The sequence below is a fragment of the Corvus hawaiiensis genome, chromosome 3 (genome assembly GCF_020740725.1).
Source record: "Corvus hawaiiensis isolate bCorHaw1 chromosome 3, bCorHaw1.pri.cur, whole genome shotgun sequence".
In the NCBI taxonomy this organism is placed as follows: Eukaryota; Metazoa; Chordata; class Aves; order Passeriformes; family Corvidae; genus Corvus; species Corvus hawaiiensis.
In genome coordinates, this window is record NC_063215.1 from 82961961 (window position 1) to 82986257 (window position 24297).

Below are 24297 nucleotides of genomic sequence, written 5' to 3' on the forward strand. Positions count from 1 at the left end.
TTTAAGATGATGTAGAGCAAGCTAAAGTGATCTTCAATTTTTAATCCCTGTCTTGCCATACTAAACAAAAAGGATGAACGTGTCTTCAGCAAGTGAAACATTGCTGTGACATTATAAATTTCCAGATGGTGCTAGCAATAACTGAATGAGTTCATATCTGTGATGTAACTCCCATCAAATTAATGGCACTATACCAGGAATTAATTTGCCTAGATCTGTACAAGTCAAACACAGGGAACTGTAGTAACATCAGTTTTCTGCACTCAATTCATTAAAAATATAAAACACAGACATTTCTTAATTTACACAAATTCTTTTGTAAATCACTTCATCAGCATATAATAAATTTCAGTTATGTATTTTATATAATTCAACAGCAGCATATAATTATATAAAATAATTTCACTGGAACATAGCAAACAATCTTATTTATTATCATCTGAATTAAGCAATGTAGTATTTCCACTTATAATATAGAGAACTAGCCACTCTGGATATTAAGGGATCTGTGGGGGGCTCTTTTGAGTGACTGACAATTACAGAGGAATAACATTAGAAGTAGAAAAATAATTTAGAGCTTAGTTAAAATATCTAAATCATAGAGCCACAGAATGGTTTGGGTTGGAAGGGGCCTTAAAGATCATCCAGTTCTATAGGCAGGGACTTTCCACTACACCATATTACTCAAAACCCCACCCAACCTGGCATTTAAGACTTCCAGGGATGGAGCATCCACCACTTCTCTGGATAACCTGTTCCAGTGCCTCACCACCCTCACAGTAAAGGATTTCTTCCTTCTATGTAATCTAAACCTACTCTCTGTCAGTTTAGAGCCGTTCCCCCTTGTCCTGTCTCTACACACCCTTGTAAAAAATTCTCTCAAAAATTCAGCTCCCTTTCAGGTACCAAAAGGCTTCCATTAGGTCACCTTCTCTTCTCTGAATTTCTTATCAATGACAAAACCTGCAAAATAAACTGTAAAAATAACAGCTAATGGAGATGAAATATAAACTGGAAGTTACGACCACAAAACAAATTAGGCCCAAGTTTCAAGAAAAAGCAGCAACAGCATGGAAATTTCACCCTAGAAATGCTAGCAAAGACAATACCTTATGTAATAGTAATAGTAGTTGGGAAAGTCATTGTTCTAGGTTATGCTTCCAAAACTGTTTTTCCTGACAATTCAGTGCAGGGTATCTTCCTTCTTGCTCTCAAGCTGACAGTGCTGGAGAAAACCTAACTCTATGTTTGATATGACAACATGTTTTATATTCCCACCCCGAGAAAATCCCATTAGGCAGAATTTGCAGGAGATTTTGGAAGCCAGAAGTAAGCAGGTAAGGTTGAAAAACCACCTCTGCAGTCTCCAAAAAAAGCCAGCAGATGTGCAGAATGAGCATCATGAATTATGTTTTCAGCAAAGTTTGGTCCTGGTTTAACCCTGTTTTTACATAAATTGTTGAAAATTTCATACCTTTGTTGAAACTTCTTGAAATTCATGTCTGGTGTTTTTGTAAGGAGCTATTTAGGAAGGGCAAGAGAGACTTTCCTTGTAAGAGTCAAGATTTCTAGTCTGCTTCCTGGCTGATGATACCTCTAAAAGCACAATCAGGGATACTGCATTTCTGTGCTAAAGATAATACAGGTGGTATTCATCAGACATCCCAGCTATCTGAAAGCTGGGCATTCAAGCTAAGCCCAGTGTCAGCAGGATGACCATGCAGACTCAATAAGGAGAAATTGAGGCTTCCATTACAGTTGAAAGAAAGATGTGTTTTCGGAAGCAATTCATTTCAACCTAATGTACATGAGTTATTCTCTAAAGTTTCTCCTCTATTTCAACTTTTCTCAACTCTGCAGGGAGCCTAAGTCACTTTGTTATTCCAGACACCTATTACAGAGTCTAAATGAGGCAAGAGGAATTGCACCTTATCTAATAAGATAGTACTAGTAGGTGGAGTGTTTTCAGTGAAGGAAAGTATTTGGACATAACTATTCTCTTCTCACCCCAAATGTAGTTTTTATTAGGATATTACGATGGCAATATAACTTTGAAGCATCTCCAGTTTTCAGACCTAGCCTGTTTTGGTTTTTTAAGCCCTCTTTAATTTGAGATTTCACAATACAGATGTTATTGCTTGTCTTCACAGGGTACCTAGAGGAAAGATTCACAATGTCACTGGCTCGATTCACATGTGTTAATGAATTCCCTATTCTCAAGACTTTGAATAAAATGTACAGTAAAAGGTAACAAGTACAGGTAAACACCAAACAGGAAAAAGGTAAGGAATAAAAAATACCTGGGAAATTCTATCTGTTATGATAACACCTTAGCCATTATTGGATCTGGAGAAGCACCTTGCACTGTTTTTTTGGATCAGTCCAGCAGGTTCCCCCAGATGTAGACACTGGCAGAAAACACCAGAGAACTCAAAGGAAAGATGCTATTGCAGATGACTTACTTATCTTCACAGGGCAAATGTGGGGTTTTTATTCATTCTGACAATAGCTCAGTGCAGTTAAGAGAACAAAAGAACCAGACCTGTTCCTCATCCTTTTGAATAATAACATTTCTTACAGGACAGAAAAAAAGTCCCACACACAGATTATTAGCAAGTTTTCAATTTTCATTCAGTTTGTTGTGTTTTGGGGTTCTTTTTAATTTTCAGGTTGACCTAAGTCTTGAAGATACAATATTAAAATAGTATGAGATAGATTGACATGGATGGATGGATGGATGGATGGATGGACGGATGGACATAGATGCACACAATCTACACAATTTATCTGGAAAGAAAGAAATCTGGGACGTATTGTCAATATCTATTTTAGAGTAGGTTGCAGGCATTTTTATACAGTTCAGGGTGCTTAACTCAAACTTGACCTCTAAATCTTTCTAAGTATGGCCAGTACCAAGATTTAGAAAGCTGCCAAACACTGTCTGTTATAGAACATGTTTTTCAGTCACAGATGAAGGCATTTTGTACTACACCTAAATGTACAGCTCTCAGGATTGCCAGTGCGGGACTTATTAAAATTAATGGAATTGATATTTGTACACTGGAAAAAATAATTGCTTACTTCATGAAGTGCTGCAAATGATGAGTGACCTGAATATTAAGTTAGTGAACACTTATAACACAGTGGATAATTTTGCAATTACAGATTCTTATGACATTATTAAAGCTAGGTCACTTGTTGCACTAATCTCTTCTCTTATGTCTCCTGGTATAATTACAATAGTTACTAAGTACAGTGCTTTTTAAAGAAATGCAATGCCTGACATTAAATATTTCAACCTTACCTATAATGAGATCATCATTTACAAACTGCTATTAGCACTATAGGAAGATTTGATCAACAATGAATTACAGCATTGAAGACATAAGTTACAACTTCAATTTCTTTTTAAACATTCTTTGTTTTTATCTTGTGATGGTTAACAAAATACTCATTTGAAAAAAAAAAAATCAGTTTTTCAAGGTAAATGCAATTATACACATGCAAAAATAGGTATCAGGGAACAGCAATGCATCATCTCGTTCTTCCCATATGTGAAGCAAATTGTACCTGTCTCAGCACATTTCTTTGCAAGCAAGAATACTGTTGTGGGTAAAAGAGACAGTGAACATAATGTGCTATATTTGGAAGTTCAAATATAAGGTATAGAAAAAAGCCCTTGTAAGATATTTTTAATAAAGAAATGAATACACAAGGAGAAATGTTCAATTAGATATCAAAATTAGATAAATCAACAGAAAAACAGAGACCCAAGAATCATATACACTTTGCAATAGCATGGAGTAGATGCTGCATTTCTTTAGGGATTTATGAATTGTAGTGTGTGAAGTAGAAATTCTAGGCAGAAGCAGACACCAAGGAATTAAAAACCCGCAAAGAAATAAGGGAGTAAAATATTGCTATTAAAGTTAATAAAAACTCATGCAGGCTAATGATTCACTCCAGATGTATTGAATGGAATTGAGAGACTGGGCTGTATCACTGCAAAATGACTGTTAATGTCAATAAGGACATAATCTGAAACATCTGTGTTTTTCAAGTTTTATGAACTCTAGGCTAGCAAGTTCCCTTTAGAGGGAAAGATCAATGAGTTTGTCTTTTGAGGTTATATCAGGAATTAAAGAAAATTGCTTAGATTCACTCAAGTGGGAAGAAGAAGGGTAAATTATTGTAAGGGTTGCAAGCCCTGTATATTAAGTACTCCTAGTTATAAATTAAAGGTTTTCAAGAACTTTTTCAAGGATTTTCAAATATTTTCAACATCATAAAGTTAAGCTTGTGGCTTTTCAGGAAAGACTATGAAAAGAGATATTGATGTAGCCTTTGGCAATCCCTGCTGAACCAATAGAAAACTCAAAAGTGTCATTTGAGTATTTATCACATATATTTTGCTCAAGGACCCCTAGAGTAGCCTTCACCTGTTAAACGAATGTGTGGACCTATTTCCTACAGACGCAGATTTCTACTGTTAGAGGCAGAGTTGCACTCTCTGTGGCATTATATCCACCTTCTCCTGGTACATGCTGACCCATTTCCATGGGTTCTTCATTTTAAATGCATATGAACAGCTGTAGAGGTATATGCTGCTGTGTGAGGGGGGAAGTCATTGAAGTCACATAGGGAAAAAGTGATATTGTGGACTATAAAATAAAGCCTGACAATCTGTCCAAAGCTAGGAAGTAATGGTTTCATTCAAAGCTAGAAAATTAAAATAACATAAAAATGCTGTTACTCCAAAAAGGTCAGCTCCTCTGAGGTAAGAAAACAAGAGTCTATGTTTATTAAGAAATGCATTGCCCTGATGAGACCAAATACAAAAATTAAACCAACGTTTTGTACTGAATTTAAAGAGAAAATGTAAAACATAAGTGAAAACAGTCTTTGTCCTTTCTTTCCTTAAAAAAAAAAAACAAAAACCACAAAGTATTAAAAGAAAGTCTAAATTCAGTCACACAAAAAACCACAGCCACTGTTCTAAAAATCTCTGAAATTTGCCTTCATCCTTCTAAAAGACACTAACATGATGTACAGTACCAAAATGCATTAGATGTAACTATTTCCCACTATTTCCTCCTATGTTTGCAGAGTAGAGAGGCATCTGAATTGATTCTCTTCTTAAAACCTCAGGAGATAGAAAAGCTTTTAAAGGAGGCTTTTTGCACACTTTCTAATATTTGTTTTCATGTCTCCCTGTGCACCAGCTACTGTATATCTGCATTATTTTTTAGCAGGTTTTTTACCTGACAGCCACCTCAAGACTATTCAGATGTGAAGAAAAATGGTTACAAGGATCTAACTTCACATTTGCTCTCCCATCTCTCTTCATGTATGTCCAATGCCTTTACACATGCATTTGATATTGAGGCAAATACAAATTTTGTGTGCATCCTAAGACCTTTTTTAATCCTTCTATATGGATGGCAACCCCTTCAAAGAAAGAAGGCCTAACAAACTGTAAAGTTATTTATTTTAATCCTTGGCATCCCATTCCAGGAAACTTTAATACCAGTAGATTTACTGCAGCCCACAATGATCAATGATTCTTCAGTTTAGGGACTGCTGTTATTATTACTTTTTTGTCTTGTACTTTTATTACAGATAGCTTTGGCAGCTGTATTTAAGTTCCACTATTATTTGTCTTAGCAAACTGAACATAAGAGATCAAGATCATTTCCAACATTTTGTGTTTACTCACTGCATATATCCAGGCATCTAGCCAAAGTCACATGTACTGTCAGAATTGAAGACTCACGCCAAATTGCTTCTGAACTATCAATTCATCAAGAAAATTGATACTGTTTTCATAGCATTGACCTTCCAATGGTGTAGATTTTTTTCCTGCTTAAAGCAGCACTTTCCAAAGAAGTGATTTTCATAATTTATTAGGAGAGTATTTGGGAATACTTTTAAACATCTCCAATGAATTTGATATAGCCTGCCAAGGGGAAAGTGTAATAATACACATCCATATTGATTACTACTCTACAGTCCTGACTGCTTTTTCCTGGTCTTCAGAGTAAAGAGCAATTGCCACTGCTTTAGTCAGGTACAGAGACAAAGGATGTTCAGAGAACTTATTCCTGGCATAAACCCATACATTCATTACAAGGCCAGAAGATATTCCAGTGATCTTGCAGTCTGACTCCTGTACAGCAGGACTTGCTGAATTAGTTAGTATTTGAGGCAGAACACATAATGTAGAAAAGTACTGAATCTAAATTAATACACTTCTGGTAAATATATCTGGTATACATGTGTACATCCTTGAACCTGGATAGGACTAGGGGTCGAGACAAAAAAAAAAAAATTATTAAGGTTTAACTCTTGCAACAGAGTTTTGGGTTCATTTTAGAAGTATGGATATTCTCCTTGGTTTTATGGTCTTTACACAATATTCCTGAATTTCAGGGCCATAATTCTATTTAAAAAAAAGAGTGTTTTCCTTTAAAAAGTGTATTCTTCTGTTATCAGAGTATTTTTCACCTCCTAAAGCCCTGAAGAACTTCTGGTCTCAGATGACTGCTAAGTAACTAAGTATGAAAATATTCAAGACCAGCATGAGGAAAAAAATCCTCTATTTAAATGCCCTTGGTGTTATGAGAGGATTAAAGTGCAACAGAAGATTTGATCTGCATACCATATGACGGCCTCCCTCCAGAAAATGTCCATAACTAATGCTCTCAGCCTTCCTGCATGATGACATTTCATGTCACATTGAAGCAGTGCTGGAGGAACAGTGAGAGGCTTGATTCTTGCAGGCTAAGGTATGCTTGAATTCTTGTTAGTGAGAACACAGGATCAAAGCTTTGACACCTCTCTTATCTCATTTCTCACCAAATAGCTACTCCTTTCCAGGTGGATTTGGATCCAAAGCAGTGTGGATGTGAAGTGGGTTGGATTCCAACCATGGGCCAAGGCATGTTATCAGAGGGCAGAACATGTGTACTCTGAATCACAGAGACTGGGAATGGGGGAAATTAGCTATGTTAATAAATCAGTATTTAGACACTCACTTAAGCAATGACTGTTGATGGACCTACAAAGTCTGACTTCTAAATTTCAATTTTGAGTGATGGATTTTGGTAAATTAGCGTAAAAAGAAGGATTTGTAATACTGGTGTAGTTACAGGAAAGCCTTAACATTAATAATGTTGTCTGGTGAATTCCTCCAAGCATTTGATAAGAATTACTCATTGACTTTGGAGGGACCACAATTTGGCTCACCACATAGTAACAAGTTTCAACATTTTGTATTAATATATTTTTTAGAAATGCAATCGACACGTGCTTCTGCTAACACTGTTCAGCTTAATGTATTGAAGCCAATTTTAAAATGCCATGAATGTAATACTGAGTTCCTGAAGACATTAGTATTTACTGACAGTACATACTGTCAGCAGGGCTTTGCAATTGATACTTTAACAGAGACATGTCATCTTGCAAGAAAATTCCACCCTTTTCTGAACTCAACTCAGGTAAGCTTGCAAAGGTAAGGTAAGTCAGACAAGGAATACTCCTCTTCTAGGAATGTGGTTTTGCACAAACAATTTATTTCCTTTACATTCCTAATTTGGGATTCAGTCTGCCACTGTTTTTAGAGTTGGCTCAGGCCTACAATTCGCTCACACCTTGTAAGGATGCTTTGGGATGGAAATACACCTTAGCTTTGAATAAAGCAGGGATATTGGCTTCTAATATCCTTCAATATAAAGGCAGACAAAATATTTGAAGAAGTGGGAGCTCTAGCTCTAGGGTGCCCAGGACCTTGGTAGGCATAAAACCAAACAACTACGGAAAAGAGAAGCAAAAGAATGGAATCTTTTATCCCTTAAGTGCTGACAATGCCTCTCTCTCCCATCCAGAAGTACATTTCCTCACTGTGCAAGCCCACCATCTTAAAACATTTCATTCTATGATTTAAAATAAGACAATTTTTCACACTGATGGTTTCTATGGCACTTAGCAAATAGCAAGACAAAAGGCCAAATAATCTTTCAGATAAGCTATCAGCAATTTGATGTTCTGGCAAAATTTGTTTATTCAGTTGGCAGTTTAAGCTAGACATCCTCTGCCAATTAGTATAAAGGCACAACCTTCAGGTTTGTCTGACACATAAGTAAAGTTTCTGGCAGACTAGAGCAAACTTTGTACTATTTCTTTATATATCCTATACCTAATTCAACAAAAATTGTTATGAAATGAAAAGCTCTGAAAACCACTTACCATATCAGCCTTTGGGCACTGCTTAATAGTTTTCCATTATGTGCTGAAATTAAGCATTTATAAAGAAGCAGTAATTTCATAGTTAGTCACCCAGAAATTTGGCCATGTTAAAACAGCATTTTAGAAAATTGCAAGTAATATTATTCCTGAGTGCAAATTAATGTCATTTCTGTTCATCTCTTGGGATAGGAAAGCTCAAAGAATTTTGCAGGAGTCAATAGTTGCAGAGAGCCATCATGATCAGTCTGAATCTCAGAAACTGAGCTGTGAAAGGAGATAAAAGTACGTGTAATTCCACACAGGAATATATGCACTGATAAATAAGAAAGAAATAGTTGTTGTGACATTCCAGTATTGCCCTATGGCTTCCTGAGGAATGAGGAGAGGAAATCCATAGTTTTATACAGTACACAAAACCTATCCAAACAGCACTGAAGCCTCAAATGTCTTCTGAAAGTCACGCCCCAGAAATGAATCCACATTAAATAATGCAGAGCTCACATTCTCATTTTTATTTTATCCATTTATCTATGATGGTTTAACTTTAATACACTCACTGATTTTAATGGAATTTGATTCAATCCACTTTTGCACCTGAACTGACCAAGGGATAAGAGCCAGTGACTTGGAAAGAGTTGCTCAATTGAGTAGAGAAGGTGCATGTTCTATGTCCTCTCCTCAAAACAATGGTACTCATAGCAATAATACTCTTCCTACAGAAAAACTCCACCATCCAGCCAATGAAGATAAATCAACATCAGCAAAAATAAAACCAAATTACTCACATTTTTAGAATAAACCTCACAATGCCCATGACCTCAAGAGCTTTACTCCTGAAAGGAGAAAAGACAATGCTAAATGTGACCCTGAGCCTTCAGGCCTGCCATCAGCTGGGTATAGAAGGTGAGCAGGTACTGCAATAATGAACACTGGCCCAAAATCAGAAGATGTTCCCTTTAATGATTAATTCACAATATCAAACTTCTCTCAGCCATCTATTATCAAAGTGTTTTGCATGAACTGACTTTCAAGTACATATTTACAATGCAGTGAAGTCAATCTGAAGACAAATGTGAAATCCTTCCCAAATCGAGGGCATAGTGTTGCTGTATTTATCAAAAAAACAAAAAAAACATTTTAAAAGTAATTATTAATTTTTATACCCAAGTCTATGAGCATTTAGTGAAATTCTCTATCTTTCTAAAATACTTAAAAGCCCTAATTAAGCAATTAAGCAGCACACTGAAAACAGAATAAAAGTGTTGGTTAAGCTGAAATAGTGTTACCCTCTGTGATTGTAAACATGATCACAGTTTAATATGTAATGGTAATTTGATTTTATTTATGAGTTGCTATATTTTGAAAACAATAGTTTTGAAATACTGCTAATTTTAACCATTTTCAGACACTTTTTCGTTTGGATTTAGAAGTTTATAAAGACTTAGAGCTTATACTGTGTTTTACCTGACTGGGAAATACACTTGTTTTCAGCTTTTATTTCTGACATTCTCATACCATTCCACATTTTCAAAGCATTTTGCATCTTACAAACTCCAGATTCATTTCTTGCCAGTGCAGTGCATTTCAATTAGCATCTTTAACTGACTGTTTAGTGTCGGCCTGTCCATCACTGTTTTTTTGAAACAGCCATTCTGGCTCTGAAACAGCCATTCTGGAATTTTCTGGCTCACCAGTCAGGTCAGAAAACACAGCCTTATTACAATACAGAGCCTTGCTGATTAAAGCAGAATAAACCTTTAAAATACTGACAAACATTTAGAGCCTCGTAGGTCACCAGCTATCCACAATAAGAGGTAAAGAGTGATGTGACCACTTACAGCCACAGTGCTCATCTGTAGAGGAAACAGAAAATTAAGATGAACTTTTAAGTGAGATTTTCTGACTGCAAGGGAGAAGATGAAATATTAATTCAGAATATTTCTGTTTCTTTCTTCTTTCCTTTGAACAAAATTAATGCCCTTTTATATAATTTTGAAAAATAAAATAATCATTTTTTTAATGAACTGGAGTGCTGTATTCAAAAGTAAAACAGCAGAAGGTGAGAAATTTTAAAATATTTTTCTCTTCTGCAATGACATGTAGAAATGCAGTGCTTCAGCTTTGTTAGTGCATCTTTTAAAGATAGTTTGGGAAATCCATAGTACACAGTTTAATATATTTTATTACAAACTCCTTTTTATCAGATGGTACTATTTTTTCAGATTTCACAGTAATAATTAATGAGAACATTATAAAAAGATAAAAAACATACGAGCAAAACATCATAGTATGCAAAACATCAAGTAAAGTAAGAAAAAATGAAGGGCTGACAAAGAATGAAGAAAAAAACACTGATCAGTAAAGACAGCACTAAAATTGCACAGGCAATAATATAAAAGGATATGAAATTTAGACTGACATACACATTACAAATTAGATTTTAAAAATATAAATAAAAGACTTGTCAGTCATACAATAAAAGAAAAAGGAGGGAGGGGAAGAGGAAGAAAAAGCTTGGCAGCTGTGGAGCAAAGATATGGAGAGACCAAAATCAATATAACACAGAAAGACTGCCTAGCAGTAATGACAAAATAAAAAGAGATTTCTGCATCCAAGATGGAAGAAAAACTCAGAGGCTAAGGCTTTCATATGGAGGGGGTTCATCATTATGAGAGGTCTTAAAAGGATAACAACTGAAACAATAGGTTGCCTAATTTGGCTTGATGTATACAAAAAGCTGGCATCAGTAACTGAGAGCCATCACATAAAATCCCTACAGTTACAGGGGAAAGTTAAAAGATACAGAACGAGAGATTTGTTATGCTTACTTCAGTGGTGCAGAAAGGCAGCAATACAGATTTCTGAGGAAAGATTAACTTCAAAAAAAAAAAAAAAGACAGAAAATCAAAATGCAAAAGGCAAAGTATTATGCAGATTTACCAAAAAGATCTGATAAGACTATCCTGACACTTTCACTTCATAAAATAACTTCTTTTCAACACAGGGGGAAGGGAACTTGTCAGTCTGTTTGGATTACAGCAAAGTACAGCACGACATGGGAAATTATCAGTTATACAGGAGAAAATGTAGCTCTTGTACAAAAACTCTAATGCTGTTAGAAGGAACATATTAAGGAAAAAAAAAAAAACAAAAACCAACCAACGAAAAAAAACCAGATCATGTGCTCAATCTAGATGTATTTTAATATAGCTGAGATTCTTGATGGTTTGTCTTGGTTTGATCTTATTTAATATTTTCATAAGTCATCTTAGTGTAAAAGCAGGGAGTGTGCTAATACAGTTTCTAGCACACAAAATTGGGAGACATAAAAGGATATGAATATCATTCAATAAGCTAAGGATATTAAGAAATTAATTGGAATAATGGCAATAAGTGAATAAACGGGATCAGATGAAGACACCTGAGAGGAAGGATGTTGTTTTAGGAACAGAAAAAAGACGCTACTATTAATTGGTCAGCAATGGCTATCTGAAACCCATGTCTAATCCACATCCCCAAATCTATTCAGATCTGCCCTTTCTAAATTATTCCTAACTGACAACTATTAAAAAAAAAAATTCTTTTGCTATGTCCTACAGTCAAGATGGCACATTCTCCTTAGTTAATACATTATAGAACTTTATTTTTGCCAACTGCCAAATTGCTGATTAATATGTGCACTCCTTCTTCCATCATTCAAGTCCTAAGAAAAACACTGAATAGTATCTGACACAGACAGACCATCTAAAGTCCTCCTCTGTCATACCTGTGTGCAAGAAATATGGATTTGGGCTGGGAATGATGCAGAGGAGCTATTCAGAAAAAAAAGTACATGGAGAGTCTATCGCATGGAAAAAAAAAGGTGGAAAAAGAGATTTACATTGAACCATACTTTATATATAACAAAAAAAAGGGCATAAATCAGCTATGAATGTAAGTAAGGTTGGTAAAAAAAGATTTTTACCCATGAGAGGTACTTGCTGCAAGTAGCAGCATCAGAGACCAAAAAATCCTGGTTTTAAATTGTTTTTAAGATCATTAATAATGGTTTGTTAAGGAACTTACATGAAGGTGTTACCTGAAATAACTGAAGTAAAAATCAGTAACACAAGAGGACATTTCCACACTTCTGATCCTGGAGAGGGAGTCTCTGGCGATTCACAAAAAAGCAGCTCCAGGACCTGGCCCAAGCTCAGCCAGTTGCAGCAGAGAAAATGTGACAAGAGGACACCCCAAGAGGATACCCAGAGCACAAAGTGGTTTGACTGCAAGGTTCTAGCAGGTCTCTACATAACGTGCAAATTTGAAAGACTTAAGTGATTCAGCTTAAGTCCATGTTCTCTTACATGACAAAGCCCTTCGCATCTCTAGTTTTCGAGTTCTTCTCCAAAGGCTAGGTGAACTAGAGCAGCTCAAGGAAAAATGCACAAGAGGTGTTTTTAATTTGAGCAAAATAGTACAGTTTTCCTGGTTTTGCTCTTGCACACAGCTTGAAAATTCCCCCTGAAGTTTTTCAAGTTCTAGCTTGAGACAGACACAGCCCATCGAAAGCTGTAGCATAAGGGAATGAGCCTAAAAAACACATACACAACTAAAAAGAGGCCTTTCCACACCTTGTGCAGTCGGATGAAGTATGTGCTGGGGAAGAACAGTAAGAGGTATCACTGCCATCTTCCCTGTGATGCCAAAAATACAGCTCCTAGGAGAAAAATCTTGCAGTATTAACAGATTGTGAAAAAAAACTAAATGGCTGCAACTAATGCATTTTTGAGTAGGCACAGGAGGTACCAAATAATGCTGAATGCATTGCATTTAAAGTAAATAAAAAGGAGTCCAAATGGGCATTTAGTTCCTTGATAGTTAGCAAGCCAGCAGGTATCCAACCAGGCACAGCGCAGATAAGCCTTTCCTGATCACATCTGACCCTGTGGGAATTTTTAAGCTCTGAATGCAAAACACCATACAGAAGTGTATGGTGGTTAACGACTTTGCTGCTGTTGCTTGGGGAAGATAAGACTCTGAAGAATAGGCATAGCACTGATGTGGAGCTATGCATGCAGGAATCTGACCCACAAGCATTTGATTTTTGGGGATGTTGCCAATTCATCCCTGGGCAAGTTTTACGTTAAGCACTCTTTTGTTGTAGTTGTGGAGGAAAATTAGTTGTTCAGTTATTCAGAGTGGGAACACAATGCTCTTGTCACGGTTCTCATCAGTTTGGCTGTAGCTCTCTAGATTAGCTCAGTGGTATTAGCTTAGTCTCCATCCCACCAGGCTCAGAATCTATCAACTTCAGATGCTTCATGCTGTCTGTCCCGTAAGAGCTGAGGGGAGCACATAAATAAAGTAAGGGCTTTACCTCTGACTTTCAAAGAGAAAAGCTCTCAGCTAATGACATTTCCTCAGTAGTGTTAAGAGGCTAAGAGCACTCCACATCTTTTTGAGACAAGTGATAATTTGTCAGCTAGCCCTTCTATTGGAGTTATGCTTTAGATTATTCAAGGCTTTAAAGCTATTAAGCTGTATTTTTGTGATACAGAGAAACTTATCAGTAATCATAAGATCAGATTGTATATTCAGACATGGAATTTTCATTTCTTCTCATTGAGTTTCAATACAGAATCTTCTGTAGTCTAATCTGCATATGTTAAATAGTGTAATTATAAACCAATCCTTTACCCAGTGAGTTCAAATGCAAATATAGGCTCTTTCCTCAGTGCAGGAATTGTTTTGTGCAAGTGAATTGCAGTTTAACTGAAGCTACTATGCCCTTTCTATTTTACTTAAATTAATGTAATTATTACCTGGCTAATTAACTTGTTGAATGACTTGTTCTGTGATTCATTAACTGGGAAATTTCTTTCTGGGTATAGAAGAATATCTTAACATCCACCTATTTGTATCACAAAATAGTGATTAGGAACAGATCATGTTGTCCAGTGAGATAGTAGTGATTTCTTTTAGAAATGTCTTTTACAAGAAAACTCTTGAGTCAGTAGAAATGAGTCTATTGTAAGGACTGTGAATTACTTGTCACCCTTGGAAAAGGCAGTTAGTTTTATGGTAGGAGCAGAAGACAGATACAAGGGAGGCTTCACAGCTGGTATCTGGTGCTGTCCCCTTTCCATAAACCTGTCTTTCGCTTTCTAGCTCAGTCCTCTGTTTAACACCCTCTAATGGTGTTACATATTCAAGCAAGGAAGCAGTGTGGGAAGAATATTTTCACAGTTACCAAACACATTCCCAAGCATTGATATAAAGTCAATTCCCAGCATGAAATTACACAAATAAGTCAATAAACTATAAATCATCTTGCACAGAAGTGATAGTGAGAAGAAAGTCCAGAGCATCCTCATTGCAGCAAAGATGCAGAATTGCACTGGCTGTTTTATAAGGGCTGCAGCTAATTGAGGAAATATATAAAAACACACACAGGGTTACTTTTATTTTCCAAAGCATCTTTTGCCATTCCTATTAGGTTTTGCTATAAATTAAATATTTGCTGCTGCAAAGTCTCAGTATAAATAAGCATGGGGGCAAACCTGATAAATGCTCAACAATCTGTGCAGAGCTAAAGAAAACCGTACATTTTTCACTGCCTGTAAGCAAAATGTAAGAGCATTTTTTATTTCTTTGTAATCAAGAGTTCTGATTTTACAGCCTTACAGACATCTGTGCACAGAACAACTCTCATCAATTCTGATTTCAATACTAATCCTGACATGAATATCCAAGAAATAGATTGTATTTCTAACAGGAATGCTAAGGTCCCAAAACACCACTAAATGATGCTAAGCTTCCTGGAATCCTATCTTGTTTTCCATTTGCACTTAGGTCCTCTAGACCTTGCTAAAGCTTCCCAAGCAGTTGGACTTAAAATTCAAAGACGTTATCTCCAAACTATTGCTCAAAGAAGCTTTAGATGTGGAAGGAGATGACACATTTCAGGTGGAAAAAGAATTACATTCACAGGCTGACACGTGGAGAAAGCATGAATAAAAGAGAAAATTTTGAGAATGTAATCCTATGAATTCCTCTACTATTGAAATCTCCACTTAGGAAGCTAGCAGAACAGGTTGTTTCTTTACTGCAACAGTGTAGGAACAACCAGAGGCTATGATAATGTCCTGAAGCCAGGTGTATGGCTTAGTGTCTGAGATCTCTGGTCTTCTCAACATGAGGTAACCACCTTTTTTTTTTTTTTGTCCGTGTAGAACTAAATTGAAAAGGTATTGTTTGCAGGTTCATAAGGAATCAATAATTCAATCAATATTTTTTCAAGATGGTCCTTGAGCAAGTGCCAGTGATTATTTCTTAGTCTTGCAACATCTGAACTTTATGTCCATTTGTAAATCAAGCATAAATCCTCAAGATTAGTAAAAATTATCAATAGCCTTCTTTTTCCAAGCCTTGACTCAAAGGACTGCTTGACTATTCAACTCAGGCCCAGCGATGTTCATGACTACTTAGTGTTTTACCATTAACCAGTTTATCTTATTCAAGGCAAGTATCTCTGTGTAGCTGTGAAGTACCAAAGTAAGCAGAGCAACAATTATAAATGGGATCTCCAAGAGCTGCACACAGAATATTGAGCAACAAGTTATGTTTGAACAAACACTGACCAAATTAAATGCCATAATCTGGAGAGGAGGTATTCACAACTATAATTAAACTGGAAGGTCACAGTCTTTCTTTGAAAGCATCTTTTAAACATTAATAAAGTTTTTAAGATCTTCATATGCCCAGTTTAGCAGATCAAAAAGCAGTGATTCAAGGAGATGAGATATCATAGGACCATACCTTCTAAGTTTAGTGGTTAAGGTATGGAACTAGAACTCAAAACCCCTGAAACTACTCCAGCCATAGACTCACTTTGAGACTGATGTAAAAGACCTGGTCTCAAAGCCTGAGATTCTCCCCAACAGAATGGTATTTCTCCATTTAACAGATGCATTGTGCATCTTACCTTTAACAATACTGTCAAATCCCAATATACAAAAATCATGACCTATTTCTAACTCTTCCACGTACAAAGTGATGAGAACTGGGGGAGTCTTTTTCTTTGCCATTATGTTTTGATTGTAGACTGTTCATATTTACCAGGTCTTCTTTGGGACAGGGAGAATTATATTTTTCAATGGCAGATTTTTCTTGCATTTCTGGGGATCTGAAAAAATACATCAAGCCTTCTCACAAATTCACATATCCCCAAAACCTCCAAAGCAATGAATAACTTTCTATTACCAAATAGATCAATAAGTAGCAAGCTGTGTTGGTTCACTCAACCAACACACTTTGTGTTGGTACACTATATCTAATGTATTCTTCCTTCCAGGAAAGCAGTTGGGCCCCAAGTTTGTCTCTTTCTCTGTGTTCCTTCTTAACCATTGACATCCTTAAAGTAGAAAGAGTCTCCCTTGGAAGCACAGGCAGATTACATCTCTGAAGCTACCACTGTTCCATCCAGTGCACATCTACAAAATCTGATTTTCCTCACAAAAGCTCAATGTATTACTGGATAGAAAAAGTGATCATCTTATTAGGAAATACTTCAGTAGTGCACTAGTCACAGATTCAAGGTAAATCTCCAAGCTAATATTCTTATCTGATGATAGACTCCACCTCATTAAAAGAAAGATTGTATTACCACTCATTTGAGCATATTACCAGTAGCACTAAATACAGTGATGTGTTAAAAAGCACTAACAGTATTTATATTAAAGTCACTGACGGACCAATCCTTCACATATGGAAACCTTCCATAACTTCAACATGCTGGCTTATGGCTTAAGTTAGCTTCATACTGAAAGCAAAATAATTGCAAGGAAAAAGCAGTTAGATTCTCCCCAAGATGTCAGTGCAGACACTGGTACCTCAGAGGCTGTTACCATGACCAAGTAGACTCTATCAGACAAAACTGTCCACTGCCAAGAACCTGCATCTATCTTTACAAACACTCCACCACTATTTCAGAAGCTACTTCCTTTTTATTCATTTTAGTCGATTCCTGCCTCTGGATCTTTCTAGAAATTAGGCATATTTATATTAGATATTAGACATATTCCCAGATCTAATAGCATGTGGGTTTTGTTTAGAATACATGCAAGATCCTTGGAGAAAGAAAAAAAATGCATCTCCATTCCTGGACTTCTTTTTTTTTGCTTTTCACTTTTCATGGTGTTTGAAAACAAAAGGTTTCATTCACAGACCAGAGCAAAAACTCACATCATTTAAAACCAGCTAATTTATCCAGTTCACAATTTTTTTTCTTGCTTTAATTTTGTCCTGCAGGTGCTCAGTTCATTACTCCATGACCATTTGCATTTATATGAGCAGAATATTTTAGAGTCTTTTCTTTTACATCTTGTGATCTTTCTTGCAGAACTCTGGTCTTCTTTCATCTCCTGTCATTCTCTTACCCAAAGTGCTAATCTCAGCTGTAACTGTCTCGAACCTTTCCTTTCGTCCAGAAAGATCATTGAAGTCTGTAATTTATCACTTCCCTATTGTAACTGCAAGAACAGCTCCAAGCAGAACAAGCCTTATCTCAATGATAGCTACTTTGTCACCTTGTGGCTGCAAAGCATTCAGAAATGGCATTTGGTACATTAGCTGCAGATGGCATCAAGGGGATTCTAAAGAAATACATTTTCTGGTTTCTTTACTGTTATTCCTTGATACAAAAATGCCCAAACAACTTTGCAGTGATTGCACTACATTTTTTAAATAAGGAGACATCTTCTGTGTCAGGTTTCATACGTTCTTGGGCAGATTTTTATGGGTTTGGAGCTAGTCCAAAAGCCAGCTTCTCTGATGAACATGTCTTGCCCCATTAAGCTTCAGTATTAACACCACTCCCCCTTCACCACCATTGTTTCTCCTATATGTGGCTGTGGGAAAGTTAGACTTCTCACTAATACCATCAGAGTTTGTGGCTTCTCGGAGCTATTTTACTGCAATCCATGTCTAATCACAGTATACCCAGGAAGCTTAGTGCTGTGTTGTAGCAGACTACAAATTAGCTTGCTTTTCCATTAAAATACTCTAAGTTTATTCTTTTCTGTGTGGTTATAAAATTGACTGGCTGAATACTTGGGCACTTGTGTGTTTTGTTTGTCTAAATGATTGATATTTAAATGGCTTAATTGCATTCATTCCACCTTTTTATGGTTGAGCAAATGTTTATTGCATATTTTTTTAAGATGCAAAGTGAGAAAATTCATTTGGAACTCAGGGAAGAATTTTATTAATATGTGCCAGGGTGGTTTGAATTTCAGAATGGATCTTATTTCTTGAATATGTATTGTGGCATCATCAGGTTATAAGATCTTCGCAGCCCTGTGAAAGTGCCAAACAGTCCAGCTGGACTGTTAGAGAATCTGTAGCTAGTATTGAGGCTATGAGGGCAAACCCTGGGCTGCTGCTGAAGAAATATAGAGGCACAGGCAGGAAATAAGGATTATATTGTTTAAAGGAATAACCAAAAAGAGGAAGGGGAGGGGGAGAGAGAGAGAGAGGGACTTAGTGCTCTTCAGAAAATCTTTAACAGTCTTCCCTACAGACAATGTTAAAATCAGACTGGTTTTCTCCAGTGATTCAACAAGATGCAGGCATTCAAAAATCCTCTTTCTCTGTGACTCTACAGAGGAACTGGAGGGACTTTGACTTGATAACTTTGAGCAGAAAAGCACCAATCAAGCTGGTACATATGAATACTGCTCCTGATGACTTTAATCTTCATGTTGGTTTGGGGGAGGGGAAGCTCGGAACAGGCAGCAACATTGGTTAGCGAACTACTGTGAAGAGATCCTAACTTTCTGCAAACATCCATGACTTGTAAGAAATGGCTGAAAAATGTGAAAAGTAATATTTCTGTTCTGTATAAAAACTAGGCCTTGGCCAGGCCCTGTTTGATATTTATGATGTATAGCTCCTTATGTCATAAGGTGTTTTCCTAATATTTTTAATTTGTATTTTTCCTTTCCAAGTGAATATTCAGAACATTGTTAACAGAAAAATCATGATTAATAATCTCATTTTCATTTCAGCCTCCCATTTCCTCACAATAAAAGTCCTAAAAAATGTTGTTTATGTTCACATCCATATACCTCTTGTAAAATGCTCATAAGGTTTGTTCATACATAGAAAAAAATCCAGCTCTAAATTAGATTTAGCTTTAAATTCAAAACACCAGTATGAAAAGAGTCAGTAGATATCTTTTCAGACTAAGAACTCTATCTGAATTGCACATCTATGGAACACCTCCTATGATCATAGATGTTTAGTATAATAGATGCTAAGTATCACAGAATCACAGAATGTACCAGGTTGAAATGGACTACACCTGGTCATCTGGTCCCACCTCCCTGCTCAAGCAGGCACATCCTAGAGCACGTGGCATGGGATTATGTCCTGACAGTTCTTGAATATGTCCTGTGAGGGAGATTCCACAACCTCTCTGGGTAGTCTGTGCCACTGTGTGGTCACCTGCACTGGAAAAAAGTTCTTCCTAACAAGGTAGGTTTTAATGAGAAAAAATTAAGTCCTTACTAAAATAGCTTTCTTTTGTCTCTTCGGTGACAGCAAGAATACAGACAATAAAAAGAAATAAATCCAGGGAGTGGTTTACAGCTGCTGAATATTTGTCTTACTTTACTTAAAATACAACTGTATTCTGCAAAGAAGAATCAGACTGAAGTTCTTCTGTTTCACTTAATATTTCACAAAGGTTTGTTCTTCCTCCAGACTGCATGATCCACTGGTTTATGCACTGACTGAACAACCGTCTAGTTACTGGTACTATGTCAAGGTTAACATCCTCTTAAGTTTTTCTTCTTTCTTCTTCACTGCAATATTTTTAGTCATTTCTTTTCAACGTGAACTTATTAATTATTGTCATCTGTCCAAATAAAAGGGGAGGAGAGTAGTATTGATTCTATTTGGTGCTTAAAATATCTCAAAATTATTAGTATGAAATGGAAGAGGAAAGACATTTCTATCAACTTAGCTTACAGACTTTGCCTGTTCAAACTGCATGTCATAGCAAATCATAAAGATAAGGGGAAAAAACTAAGGTGAAAGGCAAAACTGCAATAGTGGTAATGACAGAGGCAAACTGTGCATGCAGCTGAGAAAACTGATTTCAGGAAAGCTGAAGAACGGTTTACAGGTAAAGCAATTTCTCTGCACTTTACAATCAGTTATAGGCCTGCCTTGTAAGCTAAGTCAGTGTCATCCTTGACAGCCAAGAACAAAATTATGAAGAAACATTGAATTCTTGTACTACCTTGCCTATCATGCAGGGGTATCCACCTCATCTTAGTGTGTGCATGGTTTCTCCAGTTGCACTGAAACTGGACTTGCACACTTTGTTTTCCTTCCAAGACAAATACATAAGTTCAATATTATGTACTACACTATAATTCACAAAGGACTTGCCATTGTACAAAAAGCCCCACAAAGTTACTTTGATAAACATCCTTGCTCTTCATTTCACATATAATTGCAATTTAAGGTTACCAGAATTTCAAGTCTACTTCGTGGAATTTAGATCCTGAAAAAACACGAATATAGTTCTTTCATGTTAAAGAAATTGCATAGGTTGTCTACTAAATAGAGAATCTATTTTTCTCAAAGCCATTTATAAAGCCTCTGACACCCTCTTTCTTTTCTCCTTGCTGCTTCTGCCTGGTGTCTCTGGCTCTGATCTGATCTTTTCATCTGTTGTGTGTACTTTTCTCTCCCTATTTTGCTGGGTGCATACACATTTGCAATCCATATTGCTGGTTTTAGTAGCCATTTCACATGTATTCATTTTGACATCAGATGAATAGTCTGCTTCCCTATTAACTTTTTTTAATTTTCTTTTTTTCCCTGTCTTTTGGTTTGTGTCCTTTTTCACATGCCCCCTATGTGAATAAGATGGGACAGTTTTATTTCAGTTGTTATATCAGCCCGAAATTGCCTAAAATACCTATTAGCAAACAATTATTCTTAAAATCTAGTATATGATACAATATTTAGGAATAGCAACAATACAGGGGTCAAAGAAAGGTGTTGATGTTAAACAGAACTAATATGTAGGGCAATTAAAATTGAGACAGGTTTTTTTGCAGATGATGTGTCTGTAATCCAAGTCAGTGTTTGACTTCTAAATTCCTGGATACAGTGTGTTCTCCAAGTCTGAAAGCTTCTGAATTATCACTTCACCAAGTGAAGCTGTGATGCAGCAGAGGTGAAGTGGTCTGTGTCTCACTCACCTTGCAATTAGTCACCCTCTCTCTGTGGAGGTGAGCCTCAGCAATACTAATATCAATGCCCCATTGGTGGGATCATAGTGCCATGCTGTACACCTTCTAACCCTGGAAAATCTGTGTGAGTATTCAATCAAAAGATACAGGTGAAATTCTTTCAATTAGAAAGTGGTCTGCACTAAAATGTGAACCATTATTAGGTTATATTTGCTCTAATGCTGAATTAAAGGGATGAAATAACTATATTCTGAAAGGAAAAGGATTTTGACCAAAAACAACTTTATCAGACTATAAAAAGCAACCATATGTAGTCAACAGCGAGTCAGTCAGAGGGATTGAGGCAGAAGCATTCATGGCAGTACCTTCCAGTTGAGTTCTGATCTGCTGCTGTGCTGTCACTATTTGCTCCAGCTGGAAGAGGAACAGCAATTCCCTGAACAGCAATGGCAGCTCTCCACCTGAGTCCCTGGGGACAGGCACATCCCCAAAGGAAAAGCACAGGCCCCAGAGTTCTGTTCCTAAGGTGTAAGGATAGGGCACACACAGGTATATTAATGTCTAACAAGACACAGAAATGAGGATACTCAGCTTCTACTGACATCAACCTCCCAGCATCCCAAATGCCTTTGTAAATCTAGTGTGAATCAACATTGCTCCATTCCAGTTTGCATCAGAAAGCAGAGCTGTTACTCTCTAGCTCCCTTTGCAAGCAATGGGTGAAAGTAAGATTTTACATCAATTCCTATGGGAGTGTGTTCAAGGATTTCAGAAGCCTCCAAGAAGTTCTTCAGCAGTTTGCACCTATATTTAACTTACCATCTAAATAAAGATCCTATAAATACTGTTCCATTCCCTTTTTTCTTTTTCTTCACCTGAAGCCAGATGACTTCAAGACTATATGAGTAGAAGTTAATACACTGAGTTCATTGTTTCTTCTTTCCACTTTTTGTTAAATGGAACACAAATTTCAGCTAAGTGACAAATTGAATGAATTATTGTTTTGCAGTCAGGTCTGGCTTGCCTTGTCATACTTACCTTTCAGCTGCTTCCAGTAGCCTGGAAAAAAAAAGTCAATATTTAGCAGCACTGTTGCACAAAGAGAAACTCTTCCCTTGCTTCATGCTTCATGTACCAGACATTTACATGTGGTTAAAGAATTAATGCACAACCAAATGGACTGATAAAAGCGCTGCAGTAACTTAAGCCGGTTTTGCAGCTCTCTTTGTTTTGGATATCAGATTAGGAATTAGATCCAAGCACTAACACATGAACAGAGAAGTCTGGCTCACATTCCCAAATCCACTCCTTTTTATCATGTGCACATTGTCCAAGAGCAATCGTGGGTATCTATACAGTGCACTACCTCACTGTACATCCAGAACAGTTTCCTCGGTTTGTTTCAGACTGGGAGTAATGCAGACCCTTCAGCTCATGTCTCCTGAGATACTCAGTCACATTATGAAAAAAGGCTCATTAGCTGAAGTGCAACCACCTCACAGAGCTGCTATTATTTCTCTGAGATATAAACTACTATTTCCAAAGCTACGATGGAACAGAAGGAGTGACAGCCCACAGAGCTGTTCAACTATCAAAATATAACACAGTTGGCATGCAACCTCTGTATTTTCCTCCCTTATTAGCATTAAAATTGTAGAGTTGAGGCTAAAGACTTTGTATACTTAAAGATGTCTAATATCTGATTGGACAAAGCCAGGAGCAACCTGCTGTATCTTTGATGGTCTTTAGTCAGATGCTGGTACCTTCTGCGATCCCTCTCAACATAAGATTTTTTATGATGATTCCTGCCACTTATCCCCACTGCTTTACCACAGCAATTTCCAAATCCTTCATATAAGGAAAATGCAACTGGTACCTGTGCTCTAAATCAGATCAGATATCCAGCTTAAAAAGCCCCCCAAAGATATAGAATATCCCTAAAAACCAGCTAGGCTAGTATATATTATACAATGAGCCAGGAGGCAGAGGGCGAAGAAGCAGGACACAGGAACATCTAGAAAGTGTTAAAGCTGATATTACTGCCAGGGACAGAGATATTGTCAAACCACAGCTGATACTCTCCTGGGAGCTATCTTCACGACTTTAACTCAATCTAAAGTTGAATTGTCGGTAAAGTAGGGCACATGGAAAAGTCACAGCTCATTTTTTTAATTCAAAAAATGCTTTTCAAAAAGTAGTACCAATGGTGCTCAAAGGTTTTGTTCAAACTTTAAACCAAAGGTTTTAATATGGAGTAAAGGGGGCAGCCAAACAGAAACCTAGATTGCCAATTACAGGGGAACAAACCATTCTTCCCTTACACAGTGAAGTCCCCATTCATGACTGAGGCTATGAAGAGTCACAGCAACAAGAACAGGTAACACTAAAACTGTGGTAACAATGATAATCATTTTTATGATCTCTGTGTTCATTTGCAAAGATTCCCAGAACCAAATTCCCCAAAGCCAGACTGGCTCCCTTAAGAACTGCTCTTCTCTCTGTCCTGGTGGCACTTCATGCTCCTATTCCATGATCCTACACAGGAATGGGACTCTGTGCTCCATCAAAGCCTCTGTAGAATGAAGGTGCATAAGCACAGCATGGCTCCACTCCTGGTCTTAAGTAAGGAAAAATGGCATGTTTCCAGGCATTCATCACTACTGTAAATGAGGGTAGGAGGCATGAAAGGGAGCATATCGTCAAAAAAGCCGCACAGGAATGTTTCTAGTGGCAAAAATGGAAACTGGGCAGTTTCCTCCAATTTGTTTTAAATGAAAGGCAAACACATAGTTGCCTCTTGTAA